At 37.3% G+C, this 24421-nt stretch overlaps 1 protein-coding gene across 4 annotated transcripts in view; it reads right to left on the reverse strand.

Annotated features, from left to right (window-relative positions):
* Nucleotides 1-907: 907 nt before the first annotated feature.
* The window catches only part of RMI1 (RecQ mediated genome instability 1), a 66955-nt gene continuing 43441 nt past the window's right edge, over nucleotides 908-24421 (reverse strand). The window contains exons 5-6 of one of the 4 annotated variants that reach the window (XR_011497570.1): nucleotides 11416-11563; nucleotides 908-1827 (exon numbers count right to left, since the gene is read on the reverse strand). The gene's annotated coding sequence lies outside the window, so the exon portion shown is untranslated. Of the gene's footprint in view, nucleotides 1828-11415; nucleotides 11564-24421 lie in introns of those variants that run through there. The other 3 variants (XR_011497573.1, XR_011497571.1, XR_011497574.1) reach the window with 3 other exon arrangements.

Raw genomic sequence — 24421 nt, forward strand, 5'->3', positions numbered from 1 at the left:
AATGTTGCTTAACAACTATTCTACTTTAAAATGAGAATTTTCCAACCATGTATCCTAACGAGTTATCAGAATGCAGTACCCCCAAAATGAGACAGTAAACAAAGAAAATTACCACCAGTGGGCATGTGTGTGGGAACATTTCTAATCAAAATTAATGTACCACAATAAAAATTATTAAAATATAAAAGCACATCAAAATGCTGTAACAACTACAGGGCAGGATTTTTTTTGAAAGCTCATATTTCGTTTTGAAGGGGGCAAGGTGCTAAACTATTCTCCAATAGAGGACTTAAAACTGTCTTCCTCTGAAAATGGGATTAATATGCTAAACTAAGAATATCCCTTCCTTCTTATAAAATCATAGAGCTAAAAGAAAACTCACTAGGAACACAGGGCCGGCCCCCACTTTCCTGTTTTTAAATCTTTACTGTTTTTTATTACGAAAGCAAATAAACCCCTCACTCACTGTTGCTGTGCACACCCGCAGCTTCTCATTGCAAGCTCCTCCAGCCCTCTGCCTGAAGGCTTTCTCTGGCTGCAGAAAGGAGCTCATCACTGTGCATGTCAGGCCAGAGCTATCGGGAGTCAGTCAACTCCTGCCCCAGACAAATCAGGGAGGAGGGGGTGGATGACCCTGCCTCCTCAGCCCTCAGGTGGGACAATCTGAGACGTGTTCTACACAGTCTTCAGAGGACCGTGGCAAGACTTGACCCCAGCTGTCCGCAGCAGCTCTGTACTGGTTTCCTATCTTCCCCTGTCACATCCTCTCTCCCATTTAAGGCTTTTTGGGAATCATCTCCCAAATAAACTACTGGTGCCTAAATCCTCATATGCATCTGGGGAGCCCAACCTGAGACAATGCCCATGTATTAGCTCAGGCTGCCAAAACAAAATACTACAGACTGGGTGGTATAAACAACAGAAATTTATTTTTCCACAATTCTGGAGACCAGAAATCCAAGATCAAAGCATCAACAGTTTGGTTTCTTCTGAGGCCTCTCTCCTTGGCTTGTTGATGGCCGTCTTCTCCCTCTTTCTTCATATGGTCTTTCCTCCATGTGTGTCTATGTCCTTACCCCCTCTTCTTAAAGTACACCAAGCATGCTGGATTAGGGCCCATCCATATGACCTCATTTAACTTGATTATCTCTTTAAAGGCCCTATATCCAAATACTGTCCAGTCACATTCTGAGATACTGGGGTTTAGGACTTCAACATATGAATTGGGCAGGGGAAGAGGGAATGGTGCAGGGCACGATTAAGTCCGTAACAGCCCATTACAACCAAAACAAAAAAGATGTAAGTATATAAAGTTAAAACATGTGGGCTCCTCCAATCCAACCTTCAACCTCCCCCAAAGGAAAAAGAGAAGAGGATAGAGAAAAGAGAAAACCTATTGTGTATATCCTTCAGGCTCTTTTTCTAAGTGTAATAGGAATGATGTTACAATGACAAACTCAGGTGTAAAGAAAACATCAGTTTCCTTATTTTCTTTGATTCAATTTAAATGAGAACTTCTGTCCTAGAAAAAATGCAATGTTAGTCAATCCTAGGCTTCTTTCCTTTCCTCAGTTCACCCAAGAATCACAGAGACTTGTGATATTCCAAAAAAATGTGAATAGTCTTCATCTTCAATCCACTGTGATCATTGCTTATATTTCCAGGTCCAAAGGCTCAAAGATAGACAGCTTTCATGCTAGGCTTGGGATGCTAGATTTTGGGGGCTTCAGTATCCAGTATCCAGTCCTGGAGATGTATCCACTCCCCTCCGAGATCCGACCATACCGGCCATACCCCCAGGCCACAGGTCCCCACTGCCTGGAGACACTAGAGAGAGAGAAGCAATTAAGAGCATGAACCAGGAGGTTGGACCACCAGGAGCTCAGTCCTGGCTCTGTGCTTTGCTAGTTATGTGACCTTAGGTAGGGTGCTTTACCTCTCCACGTTTCAGTTTCCTTCTTTGAAAAGTTTTGTATAAAAATAGTCTCTGTTTCATGACTAATACTCATATTTACCCATTTAATCATTACAATAAACCTTACCATATGTTTCAGATGAGAGAAATAAAGCCTTTATCCAAAGTCACACAGCTAGTAGGTAGCAAAGCTAGGATTCGTACCCAACTGTCTGACAGCTGGAACCAGCCTCATGGAGCAATAAAAATCAGGAAGTTGATCTAAAAGTTTTTAAATGTCTTCTTTCTATTTTTGTCTAATGCGATTTTATCAATAGACCATGAGAGCCTGCAATAATGGGAAATTCCAAGAAAGTTATGTCAAATATTTTCTTTAAACATACGTTCATGTTGACTTGGCCCAACCAGTGGACAAGATAAGCCCGGCAGGCTGTAGTAGGACACTCATGCTGAATCTGTGCGGGATGGCTGCTGCCTTGGCTTCCAGGGACACATTTATGTTCTGGCGGCATAAAGCAGCCATCAACATTAAGAGATTTTCCCACAGTCAGGAATTTAACACAGGTGCTTTAATTCCAAATCATTCTACTACATCCTAGGGTTACCAATTCATCCCAGTTTGCCTGGGACTGTCCTAGTTTTAGCACTGAAAGTTCTACATCCTAGGACACTCCTCATTCCTGGGGACAGCAAGATGTTTGATCACCCTTAGTCTCTCATATTCAAGAGATGAGGGTGAAAGATCAGAGGTAGGTGGAATGAGAGAGAGAGAGAGAACAGATGACCATTTTGTTTATAAAGGCTGGGTCAGATTTGATGATTTCCGAGATTGTTTCCAGTCTAATCAGTGCAAAGAAGCAAAGATGGTATCAACTCTTTGGATGTTGATTTTGCAATTTTGTAGCTCGTAAGAAAGTGAGACCAAACATGAGGAAAACAATAACTCTAGCAATACTCCAAGAGAAGCCAAGTGAAATACAGTGGGAGGTGAGAGACAAGATAACTCAAGAAGGCTGTCCTCACGCCTCCAGACAGAATAGACCCTAACCTCTTCCCCACACTGCACTCTATGGTCACATCTAAAATTATTTACTGATATTATTTGTATGCTTCTTTTTCTTACTGGACATCAAAGTTCCTTGAGAGACTGAGTCTTATTCATCCTTACAGACCCTAGCACGGAACAAGTATTTGTTAATTGTTCATTGATTAAATGAACAAATGAATGATTAATTTTTCCCTCCTATGTTTCACCAACAATACATTTTGCTACCCAAACCAGCATGATCTCCAGTGGGTATCATAAGTACCTCGAAAAAAATATTATGTAATGAGTAGTATCTTCCACAATAATCAAACTAATCCTATTACTGATAGAATTACTGGTTACTGATGCCCTTTCACTACTTGAAGTTTTGCATTTATGGTAAATCTACACTATACCTTTCCATCTGAAGCATACAAGATCTAGCTGCATTGTTATCACACACTACAGCCATTTCTCAACCAGAAGTGATTCTGTTACTTCACACTATATATCTAACCTCATAGATAGAATCTTGTGTCTCTAAGGTTTTCCAATGTTTTTGTTGGATCTGTCAAACATTTATTAAGGACTCATTGAATATTTTGTATGAATACCACTGATTCATTCAATAAATTTTTTGTTGAATGTTTTAAGACTAATGAGAGCAACAGAGTGGTATTATGTAATCTCTGCCTTCAAGGAATTGCTGATCTACTGAAAGAGACAAGAGTTCTATATCATGAAAAGATAACTAATAATGGATCTCATGTAAAGCAATATATTTAATGTGCCAAATGAGCAGCATAGAACATAAATGACGATACCCTTAATTACCATTATTTTACCTATCTTTTCCATTATAATGTGAATGCCTTGAGGATATATTATTTGTAACCTCAGCACCTGCTTTTCAAGAGACAAGTGATTTTTGACAAGTTTTCCAGGTGATTCTGATGTGCAATGAAGTTTAAGAATCACTACTGTAGACGATAGGGAGGGATTGGGGGCAAGAAAGTGTCCTGATAGAGGCGTTTGATGAAGATTCATCTAGTAGAGTGCAAGAGGAAACAGCATGGAGAAACTGGAGATTGAGGATACAGAACAAAACCTGCGTTTTTCCATGCATGAGATAATAAAAACCAGAAACTTTTGGAATAGTATGAAGGGAAAGGAAGGGGTGGGCATGGAAAACATTGAGCAGGAGGAATCACTAAACTTGGTGACTGAGTGTTTGCTAGAGAAGAAGAGGAGGATGAAAAATAACGTCAATATTTCTAACTTCGGGAACTCGAATAATAATAACAATAATAGCTAATAAGTAATAATCACTGTGGCAGTCACTGTGGTCTGGCTACCTAAACAACATGCCCAACCCTCTCCTTTTTTACTCACTTCCCATTACAGAGGCTGGAAACTAGATAGTCACTATCCTGGCCTCTTTCACAGACAAGGGTGGACACGTGACTTAGTCTTAGCAATCAGATGTTGGGAGAAGTCCTGTGGTAGGCTTCTGGGAAAGCTTTTGCTTTCCTGATGAAAGGGACAGTTGATGCTGGCCCTGCCCTTCTCCTTTCTTCCTGCCTTGAATGTGAATGTGATGCCTGGAGATGCAACAGCCTGGTGACCATAATGAGATAATCATGAAGATGAAAAGCCAACAGGCTAAAGATGGCAGAGGGGAAAGATAGAAAGAAATGGGGTCTTTGGTGGCACCACTGAACTGCTGCACCAAACCTGGAACTATCCACTTCCAGAATTCTAGTTATGTAAGTTAACTAAACATGTTTATTGCCGAATACAACCAAACTGATACAAACACTGACTATGTGCCAGGCACTGGTCTAAGCAATTTAACACAATGCTTACAACAACCTGATGAAGGATATGTTATTATTATCCCCATTATACAGATGAGATAATTAAGGCACCAAAAAGTCAAATAACTTGCCCAAGTCCACATACCTAGCAAGTAGGCCAGCAGGGATTTGAAACCAGGCAGTCAGCCTCCCAAGCCCTCAATCTTAACCATTACATATCCAATATCTTGACAATGATAACATCTCTTCATGTGCCTGTTAGCCATGTGTATATCTTCTTGGAAGATATGGAAAAATGTCTGTTCAGATCTTCTGCCCACTTTTTAATTGGATTGTTTGTTTTCTTGTTGTTGAGTTATATGAGTTCTTTATATATTTTGGATATTAACCCCTTATCAGATATATGATTTGTAGATATCTTCTCCCAGTTGGTAAGCTGTCTTTTCATTTTGTTAATGGTTTCCTTTGCCATGAGAAGCTTTCTGGTTTGATGTAATCCCATTGTTTATTTTTTCTTTTGTTTCCCTTGCCTGAGGAGACATATTCAAAAAGGTACGGCTAAGACTGATGTCAAAGAGTGTACTGACTATATTTTCTTCTAGGAGTTTTACAGTTTCAGGTCTTATCTTCAAGTCTTTAATCCATTTTGAGGTAATTTTTGTGTATGGTGTAAGATAATGGTCTGCTTTCATTCTTTTGCACATAGCTGTCCAGTTTTCCCAACACCATTTATGTGAAAAGATGTTCAACATCACTAATTAGGGAAATGCAAATCAAAACTACAATGAGATATCACCTCATGCCCATCAGAATGGCTATTACTAAAAAGACAAGAAATAACAAGTGCTGGAGAGGATGCGGAGAAAAAGAAACTCTCGTACACTACTGGTGATAATGTAAATTGGTGCAGACACTATGGAAAACAGTATGGATATTCCTCAAAAAATTAAAAATATAACTACCATCTGATCCAGCTACTCCACTCCTGAGTATTTATCCAAAAACACGAAAACACTAATTTGAAAAGATGTATGCACCTCTATGTTCATTGCAGCATTGTTCACAAGAGCCAAGACTTGGAAACAACCTAAGGGGCCATAGATGAATGAATGGATAAAGAAGATGTGGTATATATACAATGGAATACCATTGATCATAAAAAAAAGATGACGTCTTGCTATTTGCAACAAAATGGATGGACCTTGAGAATATGATGCTAGGCGAAATAAATCAGATGGAGAAAGACAAATACCATATGATTTCACTCATAAGTGGAAGATATACAAACAAACAATCAAACAGACAAACACATAGATACAGAGAACAGAGTGGTGGTTCCCAGGGAGAAAGGAGATGAGGAGAGGGTAACGGGGGACATTTGTACAGAGACAAATGGAAACTAGAGAAGTCGAAATCTAATGATGTACATCTGAGATTTATATAGTGTTATAAACCAATTTTACCTCTATAATAAATAAAGTAACAGTAATGGTGATAGCATAAATAGAAATAAGGAGGCTGGGAACAGATGTTAACAGCTGGAAATCCAAATGGAAATGTCCATCAGGCAGTTAAAAATGCCAAGTCTAAAGCACAAGAATATAAAAGATCTTATTTAGAACAAGGAGCCATCTGCATTGAAATAAGAGTTGATTTAGAAGCTATAAAAGTTCCAAATTCTTCTCTTCTACCCACAAGGTGAGTTGAACAGAACTGTATATGTAGCAGTCCTAGCTTGGCCTGAATAATGATTCTTTGTTGACAGAATACCTTGACTATTCAAAAGCTGGCTCCTTTGTTAGTGCAGCATTTAAATTCTGGCTTATGACGGCATCTTTTAAAGGAATGCTGTTAAGTGGGGTCCCGGGCTGCTCTCCACTTCTTACTGCCAGGGAAGATTGTTGGCTGTGCATAGTAATTCCCCAGCATAAGCCAATGCAGAGCATGACCTCAATCTTCCAGGCAGCTGCCAGTTTGGAAGGCTGTGCTGACCCAGCAAAATTACCCAGAATCTGAAGTAAGACTTCCAGGGTTGCTGACTGTGTCCTATGACCTTCAACATCAGGCAGCCTGTCCTCAAAAAAGAGAATGAATGTTGTTTACCTTCATACCATTGAGGTTCAGAGTAAGAGATGCTTGTGAGGACAAAAGCAGGAGAAATAGGTGGCATTCATTCCAAATAATAAAAATAATGGTAATAAGAGCTTGCATTTATTGAGCACTGGCCCTGTGCTGAGTGAGCACCTTTCATGCACTCTCACTCAAAGCAAGTTAATTTTGGGTCTGCTTCTATTTTAACAGAATCACAAAGTGCCTAAAGAAAAGTGTTTTTTCCTTTTTTGTCTTTTTTTTTTTTTTTTTTTTTTTTGCTGAGGAAGATTTGCCCTGAGCTAACATTTGTTGCCAGTCTTCTTCTTTTTTTGCATGTGAGCCGCCACCACAGCATGGCCACTCATAGACAAATGGTGTAGGTCCACGCCCAGGCCGCCAAAGCAGAGCATGCCAACCTTAACCGCTAGGCCACCAGGGCTGCTCCAAGAAAATTTTTGTTAACCACTGAAGGTACCTTGGCACTTGCCAATTGTTTTCTGTTGTTCTTGCTGTTTTCCATCTTTCTTCAAAGGCCTAACAAAAGTCAGCTGGAACATTCCACTGACGCCCATGACACTGTGCTAATTCTCATATAAGGCTGACAACCAGGACAACAGATCAGTCCTGTGGAAAACAGATTTGCCTGCCCGGAAGAACTGAAAGGTCACATATATGACAAAGACATATCTATGAACTTCCTATTGCCAACTTTGAAAAGTTGGTATTTACATGGTCCTAGATATGGAGCCGACCTAATCCTTACTTATCCACCATAAGACTTTAAAAGCTTTGCTGCACTGGAAAAGGACTAAAGGAGGGAAAGATATCTATTACACAATTCAGGAACTGGTCAGAATATTTTGTCCTTTCCTTGGTGATGAGCTTTAATTAACCCAATTCTGATCTGCATGTGCTGATCTTCAACACAAACCACAGATGACATGGGAACAAATTCACTATCATTAAATGCTTAAATGATGTTACAATCTCTTAAGCAACTAGAGTACACATATTAAAGCTTTAATTTATAATCCTTTTGCCAAAGCACTTCTGTTAGAATTTAATTTAATATTTCTCTAGACTCACACTCCAAGTCCAATCATTACAATTAATTCCAATCTCTCTAATCAAGGACGTATGTTTTTACTTGTTCTCCCTAAAAGTAATGGAGATTATAAATGGATGAATTTCATTACTGTTCATAATTGTGGTCAGTTGTTCTCAGATCTTCGGTCTGGGATCATTTCCCTCTGGGAGACTGTCTGAAAGCTAAATGATCCTACATTTAGCTGCTAACAACAACAACAACAAAAAGAAGACTGGAAAAAAAAATACACATCAAGCTTATTACAGAGATAAGAATGAGACAGGCCGAATCACCACTGAAGGGGTCAGTAGTCCAAGGCCATTCATGCCTCATGACTGGCAGCTGCAAAGGGTTCCCTCTGCCAAGCCCACTGGCCAGTGGGTAAGGGGCCAGAATAGTGGCACACTGCCTTGGAGAAGTGGCTCACCCAGTGTTAGTGGCTAACTCCAGATGGACTGGAATGGTACCTGCAGGCAGGATCTGATTAGTATTTAAAACCACACGGATAGGGAAGTAGTTAGCAAGTCCTCTCACAATTCTGCAAAAGTTGATATTTTGTCCCAAAAGGGAAGAAAGGAGAAGTGAATTCTGTCCTAGACATCAAACTCCTTGAGGACACAGACCTTGTGGATTATCCAGCACACAATAAGAGATTAATAAATGTTTGTTGGAACTGAAATTAACTAACATGTCCTCTCATTGAATCCGCATAACTACCTGACAAAGCAGGTACTGATGTCTCCATTTCACTAGGAAGAAATTGAGAAAGATCAATTTGGTAACTTGCTAAAAAGGAATAAAGCCAGAACTCAATTCGGGTCTTTCTAGCCCCAAAGTTAATGTTCTTTCCATTACATCATGCTGCTGCAAACCACCTGCTTTGCTAAATTAAGGAAAACTCTTCCACATCTTTTCTAATTATAAAATTTACAAGAGTATTCTATATCTGTAAAACCCCCTTTTATTTTGGTCTCCTTATTCTCCGCAGATGATCTGGTTCATTCCTGTATTCAAACCATGGACATGATTCCACACTAACACCACTTATTTGTCTCTTCCCCTTCCTCCCTTCCTTCACTACTGTCACAGAGAAAGAGGTGACCCTCCAGTTCTAGGCAATGGATTTTTCCATCCTAGAGTCATGGCCCGATTTGTCCATAACCTTCCAGAGAAGCTCCAGGCCTGGTAAACGCCGCTGTGACTGACTTAAAGCCTCGATTGGGCACATTTTAGCACTATGTCAGTATTGAACAGGTTCCTCCAACCCCTGCTGAGATTCCTACAGCTATTCTGAGCTGTAAATAATAGTCACTAGAGCTCAAACTAGTAGCTTCAAACAGCTCACAGTTAAGGAAGCTGTGTTGCATGGTTTGGTGGTTTTATTTCATCTAGATTATAGGCAAGCATGGCATCATTAGCCATAATTTTTGGAAACCAATCTTTAACATCTGATTATATTTGGTTTATTATTTGAGTGTTCTTGGACTATGTGCGACCAGACTGCTATTTGAATAAAATAAGATAGGGTGTCAAAATCAATGTTTTCTCTATCAAACACTACATGGAAGGTCACAACTTCTCTTGGTATCATGTTGGGTTATCTTTTGCTTTGACACATTAATACAGCTCTAAAAGTACGTCTTTGCCTAGCCTGAAATTGGAAAGAATACACGCAAATATATCAGCCAGGTACATGCATGTATGAGGATAATATTTTAATTTGAAAGTTTGAAATAAATGATATTTAAGCTTTATTTCCAGAAAAGTTGAGGCAAAGGCCTTGAGAAAACTAGAACTTGCTATAGTAGTAAAAATAGTAATACCATGTGCCACAGTAATGTAGTTAAATCATGTCAATAGTCATAAAGAATAAGATTTTGAGTATTTCTCTTTGGTAAAATCAGAGAAAGACCCTTTTGATAACAGCTGTATCTATAAGTATTAGGGTACTTCTTGTCAACTTGCATATAGCCTCCTCAGGAGAGAATAGCAGGGTGGTCTTCTGAATATGTATCTTTGTAATGTCTTTAACAGAAGGACAGAGTAAACAAGAACCATGACCTACATTTTAAATCTAAGTTGGATATGTGTTGTATTATTAATCTGTCTAGTTTTATGATTTTTAGAATCTATACTTGCAAAATAAAATATCCTAGAGATATTTAAACAGGGTTATAATTTGGTATCATCCATGGGTTTGAATAGTATATTGTGTTCTGAAATAAATACAAGCAATTGATACCAAGAAAAAAAAAAAAAGAGGTGATCCTCCTCTGTTCCAAGGTGAAAGCCCCCTCTTGTGGCCCTCATTGTCATCCATTCTCTGGGGCCTTACTTCATCAACAATCCCCCCAACCTGACCACATTGCATTACATCTTCACTCTTTCTTCTGTGACTTCCTCCTGCCAATGTATAAATGTGTTGAAGTGCTTCCCGTCTTAAAATATACACACACACACATCACCTCTACTCACCAGGCTACCCCTTGAACTACATTCCTGTTCCTCCCTCCTTCCCTTCACTACCAAGTTTCTTTCTCACAGCCTCCATTTTCTCACCATCTAACCATACGCATGCTCACCATGTGCAAAAAATTATCTCTTGACCACCACTGAAAGATCAAATCCAACAGCTTTTTCTCAGTTTTGATCCTCCTCAAACTCTCTGCAGCAAATCACTATCAACAACTCTTAATTCTCCATACTATCTTCTCCCATGATTTTTTATAATGTTATTCACTCTCAGATCTACCTCTCTTTCTCTGATTCCTCTGTCTTCTCCTGACCTCAAATGTAAGTACTCCCTTTGGTTATGTCCATGGCCCATTTCTCTTCTTTCTACGTTCTCTCCTTTGGGAATTTTACTCAATCTTGTACCATTCTTCAGTCCTAACTAGAGCTGCAGTCCACATTTCCAACTGCCTGTTGGACATCTGTCTGTCCTATTGACATCCCAAACTCAGTGTGCTCAATATATAGTCATCTTTCATTTTTGGACATATCTATTTATTATATTGTAAATACTGTTCTCCCAGTCATTGTGGAAAAAATATTGACAAGTTAAGATTGCAGATGTCCAATGTTACAGAAGCCAAATATTATCACAGTAGGTCTAATATTCAAATAGGACTTATTTTCTTTTGTTCAAAAAATGATTTTTCAAAATTAATGCATATTTTTCTAAAATAATGTACATAGTAAAAAGAATAATTCAAAAATACAAAATAGTATATTATATACAGTAAAAGGTAGGTTGTCCTCCCACCCCTGACCACCATACCTTCAATTCCCCTTCTCAGAAGCAGCCAGTGTTGTCAGTTTGCTATATATCTACCCAGATATGTTCTATGTATTTACAAGGATACATGCCCCTTAGAAACTTCAGCACACTTAAATGGTAGCATACTACCTACATTTTTCTCCAAATTACTTTTGTTCACTTAACAATGTATTTGGAGTTTATTTCTATGAAACATACCTTATTCATTTTTAAGGACTGCATAATACAATCCTGCATGGATGCACTCCCTGTTGATAGACATTTCAGTTGTTTCCAGTTTTTGCTTTCCAAGCAATGTGCCAATGACTAATCTTATATATATGTCTTCAAACTTGTGTAGATATATCTGTAGGACAAAATACTGTAAGTGAAATTGTTAGGTCAAAGGTCATACAACATTTTCATTTTTAATAGGTATTGCCCCCAACAACAATGTATGAGACAATTAAAATAATAACTGGAATGAATTCAAATAATCTTAAAACTTTTGAAAATGCTTCACCTTCCATTTTCTGTCAAGCATCTGACATTCTCCCATTATGGGGGTAAAGGGTGGCAGGGGAAATGTAGTGGGAGGACAAGCAGGTGTGGGGCAGTCTTGGATATTGCCAATAAGGGCCACCTGGAATAGTGTGACAATCTCAGCAGAAAGATGCTAATGATGTACAGACAGATGTCCAGGGGTTATTGAGGTACTCATAAATGATCAGCCAGAGGAGGTCTGTTCACCTCTCTCAGGGCACCTGCAAGTGGAGATCCCCAGCAAGGGGAGGTGGAGGGTGGTCTCTGAAGAAACCACTAACGCACCCCAAGAAGTTCAGACAGAATTAGCCTTAAACAAAGGCTTGGGAACAACAGTCAGTTAAGACCTTTCCTATGCCTTACCTCTTCAATTTTGAATGCATGAGAAGTCAGGGGCGCAGGGGGTAATAGAGCGGAGGTATATCCCAACCTAAAATTAACTGACACATAAGCACACACCCTGAAAATGATTACACGTGTGCACCAAGACCTGTAGAAGGATATTCATAGCAATAACATTTGTAAAAGCAAAACACTGGAAACAACCTGAATGCCCGTGGATGCAGGGATGTATAAAATGTGGTCTTTCCCCACAATGAAATATTATGCAGCAAAACTAATAAACTATTGTTACACACATCAACATGGATGAATCTCAGGATTATAATGTTGAGGGTGAAAAGGCAAGAAACAGAAGTACATATTGTATGATTCCACTTAAGTAATTAACTTTATATAAGTTAATGCTTTTAACTAAAACATGCAACACTAAACAAGATATTATTTAAGAATACTTGGGGCTGGCCTCGTGGCTGAGTGGTTAAGTTCGCGTGCTCTGCTGCAGGCGGCCCAGTGTTTCGTTGGTTCGAATCCTGGGCACGGACATGGCACTGCTCATCAAACCATGCTGAGGCAGCGTCCCACATGCCACAACTAGAAGGACCCACAACGAAGAATATACAACTATGTACCGGGGGGCTTTGGGGAGAAAAAGGAAAAAAATAAAATCTTTAAGATATTATTTAAGAATACAGACAGAATGGTAAAATTAAAGCCAAAAGCAAGAAAATGCTAAACACAAAACGCAGGGTAATGGTTCCTTCTGAAGGAGGGAAGTGGAACTGGGAAGGAGTGTTCCAAGGGATCTAGTTCTTCAGCTATAAGTGGGGACACCAATGTTTGCTTTATCATCATTCTTTAAACCTTGCATGTATCTTACAAATGCAGTTAAGCTGTTCATTATTTAAGAAAAACAAATTTTAGAAAAAATAGAAAATATTTTCATTAGTCTGAAAATCCCTAAGTTTTCTTTCATTTTCATAATCATGTGGAATGCATGTAAATCACTTAGCACAGTACTCAACAAATGGGATCCTTTTTTATGGGCCTCCAACTCACCACCGGCTTGTTCTGTGGGGATTTTAAAGAGCTAATGCAAGAGAGGCAAGAGCATTGATTCTCTGAGCATGGCAGGTACTCAGCAGCTTTACGTGGTCCCGGGCAGTGTCAGCCCAATACCCTTATGATGTCAAATATCCAGTTTGAATTATCTTCTCATGAAAGTGACTAAGTCTGTCCTCCCTCCACACCTGTGTCACCTTCACAACACATCACCGCCAGCCTGCAACCACCTGCTCCAGGACCCTCGGCAGTTACCTTCACCATCGCTGGGTCAATAATGGCCATAACTCAATGTACTGAGCACTACTCTGTGGCAGGCACTGCTATCTTATTTATTTCCCCAAAACCCTTCAGGAGTAATGGTGTTAACCCCATTTTACAGGAAAAAACAGGCTCTGGGAAGACAGACAACCTATCTAAAATCACAAGGTAGCAAGGTTGGTAGCAAGGACTGGAGGCAAGATTGAAGTTCAGGTTTCTCTGACTCCAAGTGCAAACTTCTCACCTGGCACCCAGAATCTTCACCACAGGACTTCCCTTGTCTATCCAATTTCCCAATGAACCCTCCTCTCCACTGAGGCAGGCAAGTCTCATCAACGTCTCTTGAAAAAGTCAGGCTCAATTTGTGTCCATGCCTTTTCTTATGACATTCGCCTGCTGCAAACATCCTCTCCTCTTTTCCTCCACTCATCCAAATACTATACTTCTTCAGGCTTCCATTTGGGACCACTCTCCTTCTGAAGCCTTCCTGAACCCACCCAACTCCAGAGTGGTCTCACTTTCTCAGAATCTTTCCTGTCTTCTACTTGTTTTATTACCTAGGCTATAGGTTCCATAAGCAACAGGTGCCATATTCCTTTATGGCATTTGGTTTTGCTTTATTAGGGGTTCTCCACATCTAGTAACTGCAAAATATAGGAAGAATCCAGCGATCCAGGTACCGTGCAGACATAATCATAATCCCTGTGGCAGTGGTTCCAAGGAGATTCCAAATCCCCTAAGGGCTTGTTAAATCTACAGATGCCAGGGGCCATTCCAGGGACCTGGTGAGTCAGATCTCCTGGGGTGGGGGTGGGACAACAAAGTATCTATATTTTTACACATGATTTTTAAGTGTACCCTCAGATGAGAATCTTACACTTTATTGCAGTTCAGGACCATGTCCATCCAGATAAACACACAAGGGACAGCCACAGAAAGAAAAGTGAGCTAAAATTCTAAGAAATATGTACTTATAAGGCACATAAATATGTATTTCAAGAAATCTATTTGCTTATGGGCATGATTGTTTTGAAGGAAGAAGGAGAAGGAGGAAAAGAAGGAAGCAAGCAAAGAAGGGAGAAAAGGAAAAGAAAGGTGAGGGGAGGGTGCTGGGAATTTATGAGACTCCTGAAGCTCAAGGCAGCTCGTGCAGCATTTGAGCAGTCCTGGTTGATAGGACTTCCTACCTTTGCCAAAATCCACCCCCATGACCTTTGTCTCAGTGGCACTGGTTCCTCCCTGACAGGCCTTACAGAACTAGCTTATCCAGGAGTTGCAAATTCAAATACCTACAAGGCCAAGGAAGATACATAAATGAGTGAAGACAGCAGCACGTTAAACAGCAGAGAAGGTGGGAGCTCAGGTAAATTGGAGAGTGGGAGCCCTAGCCAAAGGAGAGAGCAGTGAAGTAGCTCTAGACAATTGCCACCATGCAGCTCAAGCCCACTAGATCCTCCAATTTATCAAGAAAATTATGTCTCCCAATTTTGAATTAATTAAAAAAAAATTTTTTTAACATTGGTCAGGCCTAGCTTCCATAAGATAAATACTCTCAGCTCTTCAACCACTTCCTCCCTAACACAGTGTCAAGTCTCTTCTGCCTGTAATAAAAGACTACACTCCTGGTGCCATCTAATTAACAAGACAAAAGCGGAGTGAGCACCCCATTCCTTATAGATGCTGCCCTCTAGTAATAAAATCTAAGGCCACTATTACATTTCATAGTGGCTACATTACATTGTGGAAACCAGATATTTTTAATACATTAGGTATTTTAAGAAATGTGGCTGCTAATCCACATTTCCTCCCATTGTAAGCTTCTGCAACTATGTTTTTTGGCCCTAAGTATAAGAATTTTAAGTTATTACTATTAAATTTATCTCACTGGCTTCTGTCTGTCACCCTAAGGCTATCAAAATCATTTCTGGATTCTGATTCTGTTATCCAGTATTTGAAAATCCTTCTCATATTTGAAAAAAATGTCCTTTCTCTATTTATTCAAGTCATTGATAAAAAACATCGTGGAACAAGAGCAGATCATGGGGAGAGCCCTCTGACATGCTACTAAGAACCACAATCTCATTAATCCATTTTGATACAATCAGTCAACAAGAAATGGGTCCATTTAACTGTTCTTAATTCTAGCTAACATTGTTAACAAAGATTCTATGGGAGAACATGACAAATGCTGTGTTCAACTCTAAATACACTAAATGCATATTCCTATTATCTCTAGTAATCTAGTAACATTTCATTCATTCATTCATTCAAATATCTATCATTATTTTCACAGTACTGAGCTAGGCCCTGGGAATGCGGCAATGAACAAGACAGTCACATCCCTAAGCTCATGGAATTTACATTTTAGCAATAGAGATAGTCATTGTACAACAGAGGTCACAATGAATTATTAAATGATAATTATGATACTAAAATATTAGTGATTAAATCTTATGATGTCTGAGATTTCCTTCAAAATAATTAGAGGATCATGTATAGTTCAAAGAAGATTGACCTTCAGTTGACAATTGTTAAAACTGGGTGATAGTGGGGCTGGCCCCGTGGCCGAGTGGTTAAGTTCGCGCGCTCCGCTGCAGGCGGCCCAGTGTTTTGTTGGTTCGAATCCTGGGCGCGGACATGACACTGCTCATCAGGCCACGCTGAGGCAGCGTCCCACATGCCACAGCTAGAAGGACCCACAACGAAGAATATACAACTATGTACCGGGGGGCTTTGGGGAGAAAAAGGAAAAAAATAAAATCTTAAAAAAAAAAAAACAAAAAAACTGGGTGATAGAAATGCAGGGATTTATTATACTATTCTCTCAACTTTTTCTAAGTTGGAAATTTTCCATTAAAATTTTAAAATTAAAATTCTGATAAATACTGTGGAAAAGTATGGGATATTAAGAAAATACATAACATGAGGATCTAATCTAATCTAATGAGACAGAGAATATTTCTCTGAGGAAATGAACTTTAAATCTGAAGAGTAAGTAGAAATTATCTAAATTGAAAGGGGAACCAGAGAGGAGAGAGCCTTCCAAACAGAGGGAACAGTGTGTGAAAGCAGCACCCTAAAGCAGGAAGGAATAGAGTATATTCAGGGAACTGAAAGAAGTCCAATGTGGCTGCAGTACAGAGGGTAAAAGAGAGTGGCTTGGTTAAAAATGAAGTGGTCAAGTACACAGATGCCAGGTCATGGAGACTATTAGAAGTTGTTTTTTTTTTAATCCTAAAAATAATGGAAATTCATTGAACAGTTCTAGGCCAAGGAGTAAGTAACATGATTATATTGATTATATTAATAGATCAGTGTGTGTGTGTGTGTGTGTGTATACGTATATATATATATACATATACATATACACACATACATATGTATATGAGTATACATATTTTTGAAACTAAGTATAATAATAGATATTTATTTTTTCATGGAAAGATAAATAAAAATAAACAAAAATGGTTATCTATATGGGGAGGGAGAGCACAGGGTCATGGAGGGAAAAGTTTATAAACTAAGACTTTTTTTTTTTAAGATTTTATTTTTTTTCCTTTTTCTTCCCAAAGCCCCCCAGTACATAGTTGTATATTCTTTCTTGTGGGTCCTTCTAGTTGTGGCATGTGGGATGCTGCCTCAGCATGGTTTGATGAGCAGTGCCATGTCCGTGCCCAGGATTCGAACCAATGAAACACTGGGCCGCCTGAAGCGGAGCACGCAAACTTAACCACTCGGCCATGGGGCCAACTCCTAAACTAAGACTTTTTAAATACATCTTGATTTGTTAATCTGACCTTGAGATTATGTAAACATATTTAATAATTATAAAATAAAATTTAATTTAAAATATCGATCTCTAAAAATTGAAAGCAAAATAAAATAAACATCTATATATTGAGTTTGTGGCATGACCACTAACAGAATATTTTCAAGTGTTTTAAAACATAATACTTTGACTGCATATCATTAGTATAATGTACTCTAAAAAAAGAGAATTGAAAAAAATTAAAAACTTTAAACTGTTCTCGGCAATCATTTTGTTAGTAGTAGTGTTGATATTGTTACAGCGAGACTATTGCCTGCAGGTTTTGGAATAAAGCAAACGAATTATTATGTTGGTGTGGTGCCCCTGGGAACTGAGATTTTTTTGGCACGGGGGAAAATATATACAGAAATGAGACACATGAGATTAATTAAAAGTCTATGTCCTAAATTTAAATTGGAAACATCAGCATAATCTCATGATGTATTTTATCCTAAAAAAAAGTATTAAATGCTCCTTGCCTTGACCCTGAAAAATATACATCTGCAAAAATAACAAATGCTGTAGCAATGCGTGTCTTGGTGCCCAGATCTGGTCTCTAAATATCATTCTCCACTAAAAGGATCAAGGGCTCCTGAAAGCAATGGTTGATCCCAGGTCTTCGGCAGTAAATGTTCAAGATGAGCCTGGAATATCTTGTTATCAAAGCTATCAAAGACTATTAGGGTCAGATCAAAAGGAACCAATCTGAAGAGGATGGTGCTGGCCAAAGATGGAAGAATTTGAGTTTCAATAAGAATAACTACAGCAGATTGAAATGCATCACATATTTCAAATCTATAAGTTTATAAAGTGATAACAAAAAGTAGTTAAAAATAACTCACTGGTTACCTTTGAAGGATACTAGGAACCTAACTTATTATTTTGAAACTGATAGAAAAATAAAAGGAGGAAAAAAACAAGCATTTATCCTGCTTACCTATATAATTTGTATTTCAGGATAACCAAAGGGTTAATGAGTAAAAGAAGTTTCCCTTACGAAGTATTCTAGTTAACAAATAAAGAGAAGTTATAGAATTGGAATATCATTTTTGCAACCCCTAATGACTTAATGGATCTAGACAATTATCATTAATCACAAAGCCTATTCTGTGAGACACTCTATATGATAAATAATCTGGTTTCTTCAACAAATTGCAAAAAAACGGGGTGGGGTGGGGTGGGATCCAGTCATATAGGTTAGACGAGAACAGAGGGACATACTAACCAATTGCAATGTATGGATCTTATTTTGATCCTGATTTGAATACATTAAAAAAATTATGAGGCAACCAGGAAAATTTGGCCACTAGCTGGATATCTGATTTTATTGTTTTTAAATGTATTAATGGCATTGTAGTTACGTTTTTCAAAATAGAGAAATATTTACAGATGAAATTATCTGATATCTGGGATTTGCTTCACAATAATCAGAGGGGTAAGGAGGGAAGGTAAAAGTGAGACAAAATTGTTATGAGTTGATAATGTGAAACGGGATAATGGGCTCATGGGGGTTGATCATACTATTCTCTCTACTTTTATATGTGTTTGAAATTTTCCATAATAAAGAGGTTTTCAAAGGCACTTTAGCTGTTTTATGGAGAATGGATTTGAGAAGGACATAAAGAGATTGAGAGAGACTAGTTGGGAGACTATTAGGATACTTTAGGTAGGAGGAAGTTCATGATGGCCTGAATTTTTTCCTAGAGCTGAGGAAAGATATGAGTCTTCAAGTTGAAATTGCCAAGTGCCAAACAGGATAATTTTTTAAAGATCCATATCTAAACCCATCATGGTGAAATTTTACACCACCAAGGAAAAGAAGGAAAAAATGTTTTGCCTACAAAGGAGCAATAATCAGATTGAAGTCAGACTTCTCAGAAATCTGAATGCTAGAAGACAGTCTTCTCAGCGAGACTTTTAAATCTAGAATTATATATCCAACAAACTGGCATTCAACACTGGGGGGAATGAGAACTATTTTCACATATTCGAGAACTTAAAAAGCTAACAACATCAGATCATTTCAGAATGAATTACTTAATAATCTAATCTAACAACACAAGAAATATTAACGTAGATATATGACACAATGGTGAGAAAAAACAGTAAAGTATTAAAAAGTATAAAGGTGCTGATTTATATTGTCAATTGTTTTTTAAATTACAATCTGGAACTAAAAATCCTAAGCAAATTCGATATCAGGGGTAGCAAGAAGGAGGGAAAGGTAAGGTGAAACTTGCTAAGACTATTATCTTTAAGGTGGAAATGTAGATAATTATTAATCCTAGATTCCAAGAAAAAAATAAAAACTTAAGTATGTATGTTAAAGAATTAAGAGTAACCATTATAAGAATAGACTGTTCTATTTTCCCTTATATTTTTGCTGATTAGCTTTTTATTTTTTAAAGTTATATTATTATTAAGTACAAAAAGACATGACATTATTTCTTGGTAGATTATATTTTCAGATTATTATGCAAGTCCTTTTTGTTGTGCTTAATGATTTTGCTTTGAGTTTTATTTTATCTGACATTAATATTGTTATATCTGCTTTCTTTTTGAGGGTATTCTTTAATCCCTTAGAAATATTTATTTTGAAATAATTTCAGACAAAATAAAATTTGAACAAAGGAAACACATTAACCCAGTGAGAGACAGGAAAGAGAAAAGAGGGGAAAAAAACAACAAAATAGCATTAAATCAATAGAAAATATAAATGATATGACAGGGGAAAGTCCAAATCAATTAGTAATAGCAATAATATGAATATGTTAGATTATCTTACTAACATTCAAAGAATTTTAGGGTGAGTTAAAAAAAATTATCTATATTCTACTTATAGAAGACACACCTTAAACAAAACCACCTAAAAAGTTTGAAGAAAAGGAATGAGAATCACACTAAATACAGCGTGTGACTTTGGACTGGCTCACCAGGAAAAAAGTTCTTTTTGTTTTGCTAAAGAACATTAGTGGAAACAGTGGTGGAACTGTAATAAAATCGGTAGCTTAGATAATAATTTTGTATCAATACGAATTTCCTAATTGTGATAATTGTACTTTTTGTCCTGGTTTTTAGGAAATAAACATGGAATGATTTAGGAATAAAGGTGCATCATGTCCACAACTTACTTTTCAAAGTTTCAGGAAAAAAATGTATTTATCTTTATCACACACACAGAATGATAAGGCAATGGTAAAATGCTAACATTTGAGGAATCTGGGTAAAGAATATACGAGAATTTTCTGTAGCATTTTTACAACTTATCTGTAAATCTGAAATTATTTCAAAATAAGTGGTTTTAAAGTGATTAAAGAATAAAATACCATCAAAAAGAAAGCAGATATAGCAATATTAATGTCAGGCAAAATAATACTCAAAGCAAAAAGCACCAAGCATAACAAAAAGGACTATTGTATAATAATTTGAAAATAGAATCTACCAAGAAATGACGTCATAAATCTTTTTGTACTTAGTAATATAACTTTAAAAAATAACTAATCAACAAAAACATAAGGGAAAATAGACAAATCGCAATCATAGTTGAACTTTTAACAGATCTATGTCAGAAATTAACAGATAAAATATGCAATTTTTAAAGTATGAATATGAAGAACTTGAATCAAAAACAATTTTGAAATGAACAACAATGAGAAAACTACACAGAACATAGAACACTACATGTGGGATATAGCCAACATAATATTCATGGTACAGTTACAAGAAAATAAGGAGCCTAAAAATAAGTGAACTTTGCATATAATTCAAAAAGCTAGAAAACAAATAATAAGACAAATTTAAAGTATAAAAGATAAAGAAGAAATATAAATGTAGAATTTATGGAAGTAGAAAATAAAAATATAATAAAGCTGATCAATAAAATCAAATAAAAACTAAAGTTTGTCGTTTAAAGAAAAATAGACAATATTTAACAGGTTTGATTAAGAAAAAGAGAAAACACAAAAACGAGACAAACATTGGAGTTATTATTGTTATTACTATTATAAGAGAATACTAAATAGGAGAAATTTGAAGATATAGATGAAATGAATTTCTTCCCTAGGAAAATATAAATTTTCAAAATTAATTTAAAAAGAGGTTGAAAATCCAAATAAACCAAAACTTTGGAGAAATTGAATAGGTAATTGAAGAGCTGCTACTTTTAAGAGCCCTAGACATAGACAATTTTACCAGTTTCATCATTTGGGTTGTTTTCAGTTTTTGCCTGTCATAAATAAAGCTGCTATGAACATTCTTCAACTCTTTGTATTCACGTATGCTTTCATTTCTCCTGAGATTGGAACTTGGGCCATCTATTTCAGTTTGCTCCTCATTTGTCTTAATGGGTAATATTTATATAAACTCATAAATCTTAGCTTGCCAGGAGTAGAAACCACCACTGAAAACAATTTCAGAACCACTATTGAACCCATGTGGACTTTCAAAAGGCTTAGTTTTTAAAAGAGAAAATAGATAATCCAAAAAGATGAGTTGGCTAAAGAACAGACTAAAATGCATTATGAACTTTAGTACTATGAGATTTGACCCATACTGATTTTAAGTCACATAATAGATGAAACCATCTGAAATACCTAGAGTCACTTTACTGAATGACATTTAGTATTGTTTTATCATTATTACTCACATAAAATTCACAAGAGATGTTCATCCTTTATCTCAGTAAGTACAGCAAATTTTGTGGCATTTTAACTCGTCCTGTTCCCATTCCCCTTTCTCTGTCTCTGCAACAAGACTTGAAAACCAACATCCCACTATTTCAGTGAAAACCAGCAGCCTAGCAGCCTCTTGAAGGATCAGAGGGACCGGAGCTCCTTCAAAGCGCCACTCACAGAGAGTTGTCATTATTTGACCTGTCTGGTGGTTCCCTGGAAGACCCCATTCAGAAGGCTGTCTTTTATTTGACCTAACTCAGGGCTCATCCAATGCTAAGAACTTTTTCCCTATGGGCATTTGTCAAAAAATCAGAGGCAATTTTTAACACTGTGGCTGCCTGAAGTGGTGGGTAACAGTTGCATTAAGTGAAAGAAATCAGACACAAAAGGCCACATATTATATGATTCCATTTATATGAAATATCCATAACAGATAAATCCATAGAGATAAAAAGTCGATTACTGGTTGCCAGGGGCCGGGGAGAAGAGAGAATGAGGAGTGACTGCTTATTGGTTAGAAGATTTCTTTTTGGGGTGATAAAAATGTTCTGGAATTAGTGGTGATACTTACGAAACTTTGTGAATATATAAAAACCACTGAATTGTACACTTTAAGTAGGTAAATTTTATGGTACGTGATTTCTATCTCAATTTAAAGATAGTAATTTTAAAAATTATATGTATCTAGGATTCCAAAGTTTTAAAATTTCAATAAAAGGAAATTCACAAAAATACTAGTACTCATAATCACACGACCCAGATATAATCACTGTTAATATTTTGATCTAACTATTTCTAATCTTTCTCTATTATATCACTGCTATTACTCATTGGGTAAAAGCACTCACTCTGGATCCTCAGCCTGAGTCAGAATCCTGCCACTTTCTAAACGTGCAATTGTGGGCAAGCTGTTTAACCTCTCTGGGTGTGTTTCCTCATCTATAAAATGAGAATAATAATAACATCTACTTCAAATGGTTGTTGTGAGAATTAAATGAGTTAAAAAATGTAGAGCACTTAGAGGCCTGCCTGGTGGCGCAGTGGTTAAGTTCATGTGCTCCACTTCTGCGGCCTGGGGTTCACTGGTTTGGATCCTAGGTGCGGACCTACACTCCACTAATCAAGCCATGCTGTGGCAGGTGTCCCGCATATAAAACAGAGGAAGATGGGCACAGATGTTAGCTCAGGGCTAATATTCCTCAGGGGGTTGGGGGGTATGTAGGACACTTAAACGTGTGTCTGGCACATAATAAATGTTGAATATGCTGGCTATCATTATTACTAAAAATAAATCTGTGTGAATATCCTTGAATATACACACTTTCTCATTTGTCCAATTATATTTTTTGATTAATTCCTCAAAGTGAAATTGCTGTTTCAAAATATATGCACATGAAACAGACAAAATGGTATTTTGAGGTTGCCTGAAGAGTTAGTGTTCACAAGTTTGGAAACATGTGAGAAAAATTGAAATAAAGAAGAAAAACGGCCCTGGAAGAAACAAAGACAATCAAGGAAGAAAAAAAGTTCTTATTTTTTATTTATTTACTTTTTTTTGAGGAAGATTGGCCCCTGAGCTAATATCTGTGCCCATCTTCCTTTATTTTATATGTGGGACGCCTGCCACAGCATGGCTTGATAAGCAGTGCTAGGTCCATGCCTGGGATCTGAACGGGTGAACTCTGGGCCATGAAGCAGAGCACATGAACTTAACCACTACACCACAGGGCTGGCCCCAGGGGGAAAAAAAGGGGGTTAAAAGTTATTATCGTATTTTCAGAGAGATTTAGGAAAATATTGGGTCCATAAAATAAGAAAAGGATGCTGTGAGAAGAAAACAATTTGTGAATAAGAAATAGCTTTTGGAAATTAAAAAATATGATTGCCTAAGCTAAAATTTAGTCGAGAATTAGAAGATAAATTTGAAGAAATCTCCCAGGATGAAGAACAAAACACAGTAGAGAAAAAATATGAGAGAGAGGTAAGAGACAGAGAGAGTCAATCTGGGAAGCCTCACATTTGATTGATAAATCTCCAGAAAAAGAGAAGAGAAAAAATGGAGGAGAAAAAAGCGAAGAGAAAAAAATGGAAGACTATCAAAGACCCTATATGAGAGGTTATCCCAAAAGGAAGGACATAGATCTTCATTTTGAAAAGTCTCACCAAGTGTCCCACAGAATGAATGAAAAAAGACAGAGATTTAGACACATCTCTATGAAATTTCAGAACTCCAAGATGAAGAAAAGATCCTAAAATCTTCCAGAGGGGGGAAATGTATGCACCAAACTGCTTATCAGCAGCCCAAGGTTCTAGAAGTCAGTGGTGCAAGCCCTTCAAATTTCTGAGGGAAAATGACTTTCAACTTAAAATTCTATACTCAAACTTTTAATCAAGCATAAGGAGAGAATAAGAACATCATCAAGCATGCAAGGACACAGAAAATTAATTTATGCCATATTATACAATAATAAAGGCAATCTCTTTGCAAGTTACTTGAGGATATACTCCAGCAAGATGAGGGAGTAATAAAACAAAGAGG

The sequence above is a fragment of the Equus asinus genome, chromosome 23 (genome assembly GCF_041296235.1).
Source record: "Equus asinus isolate D_3611 breed Donkey chromosome 23, EquAss-T2T_v2, whole genome shotgun sequence".
Classification (NCBI taxonomy): Eukaryota; Metazoa; Chordata; class Mammalia; order Perissodactyla; family Equidae; genus Equus; species Equus asinus.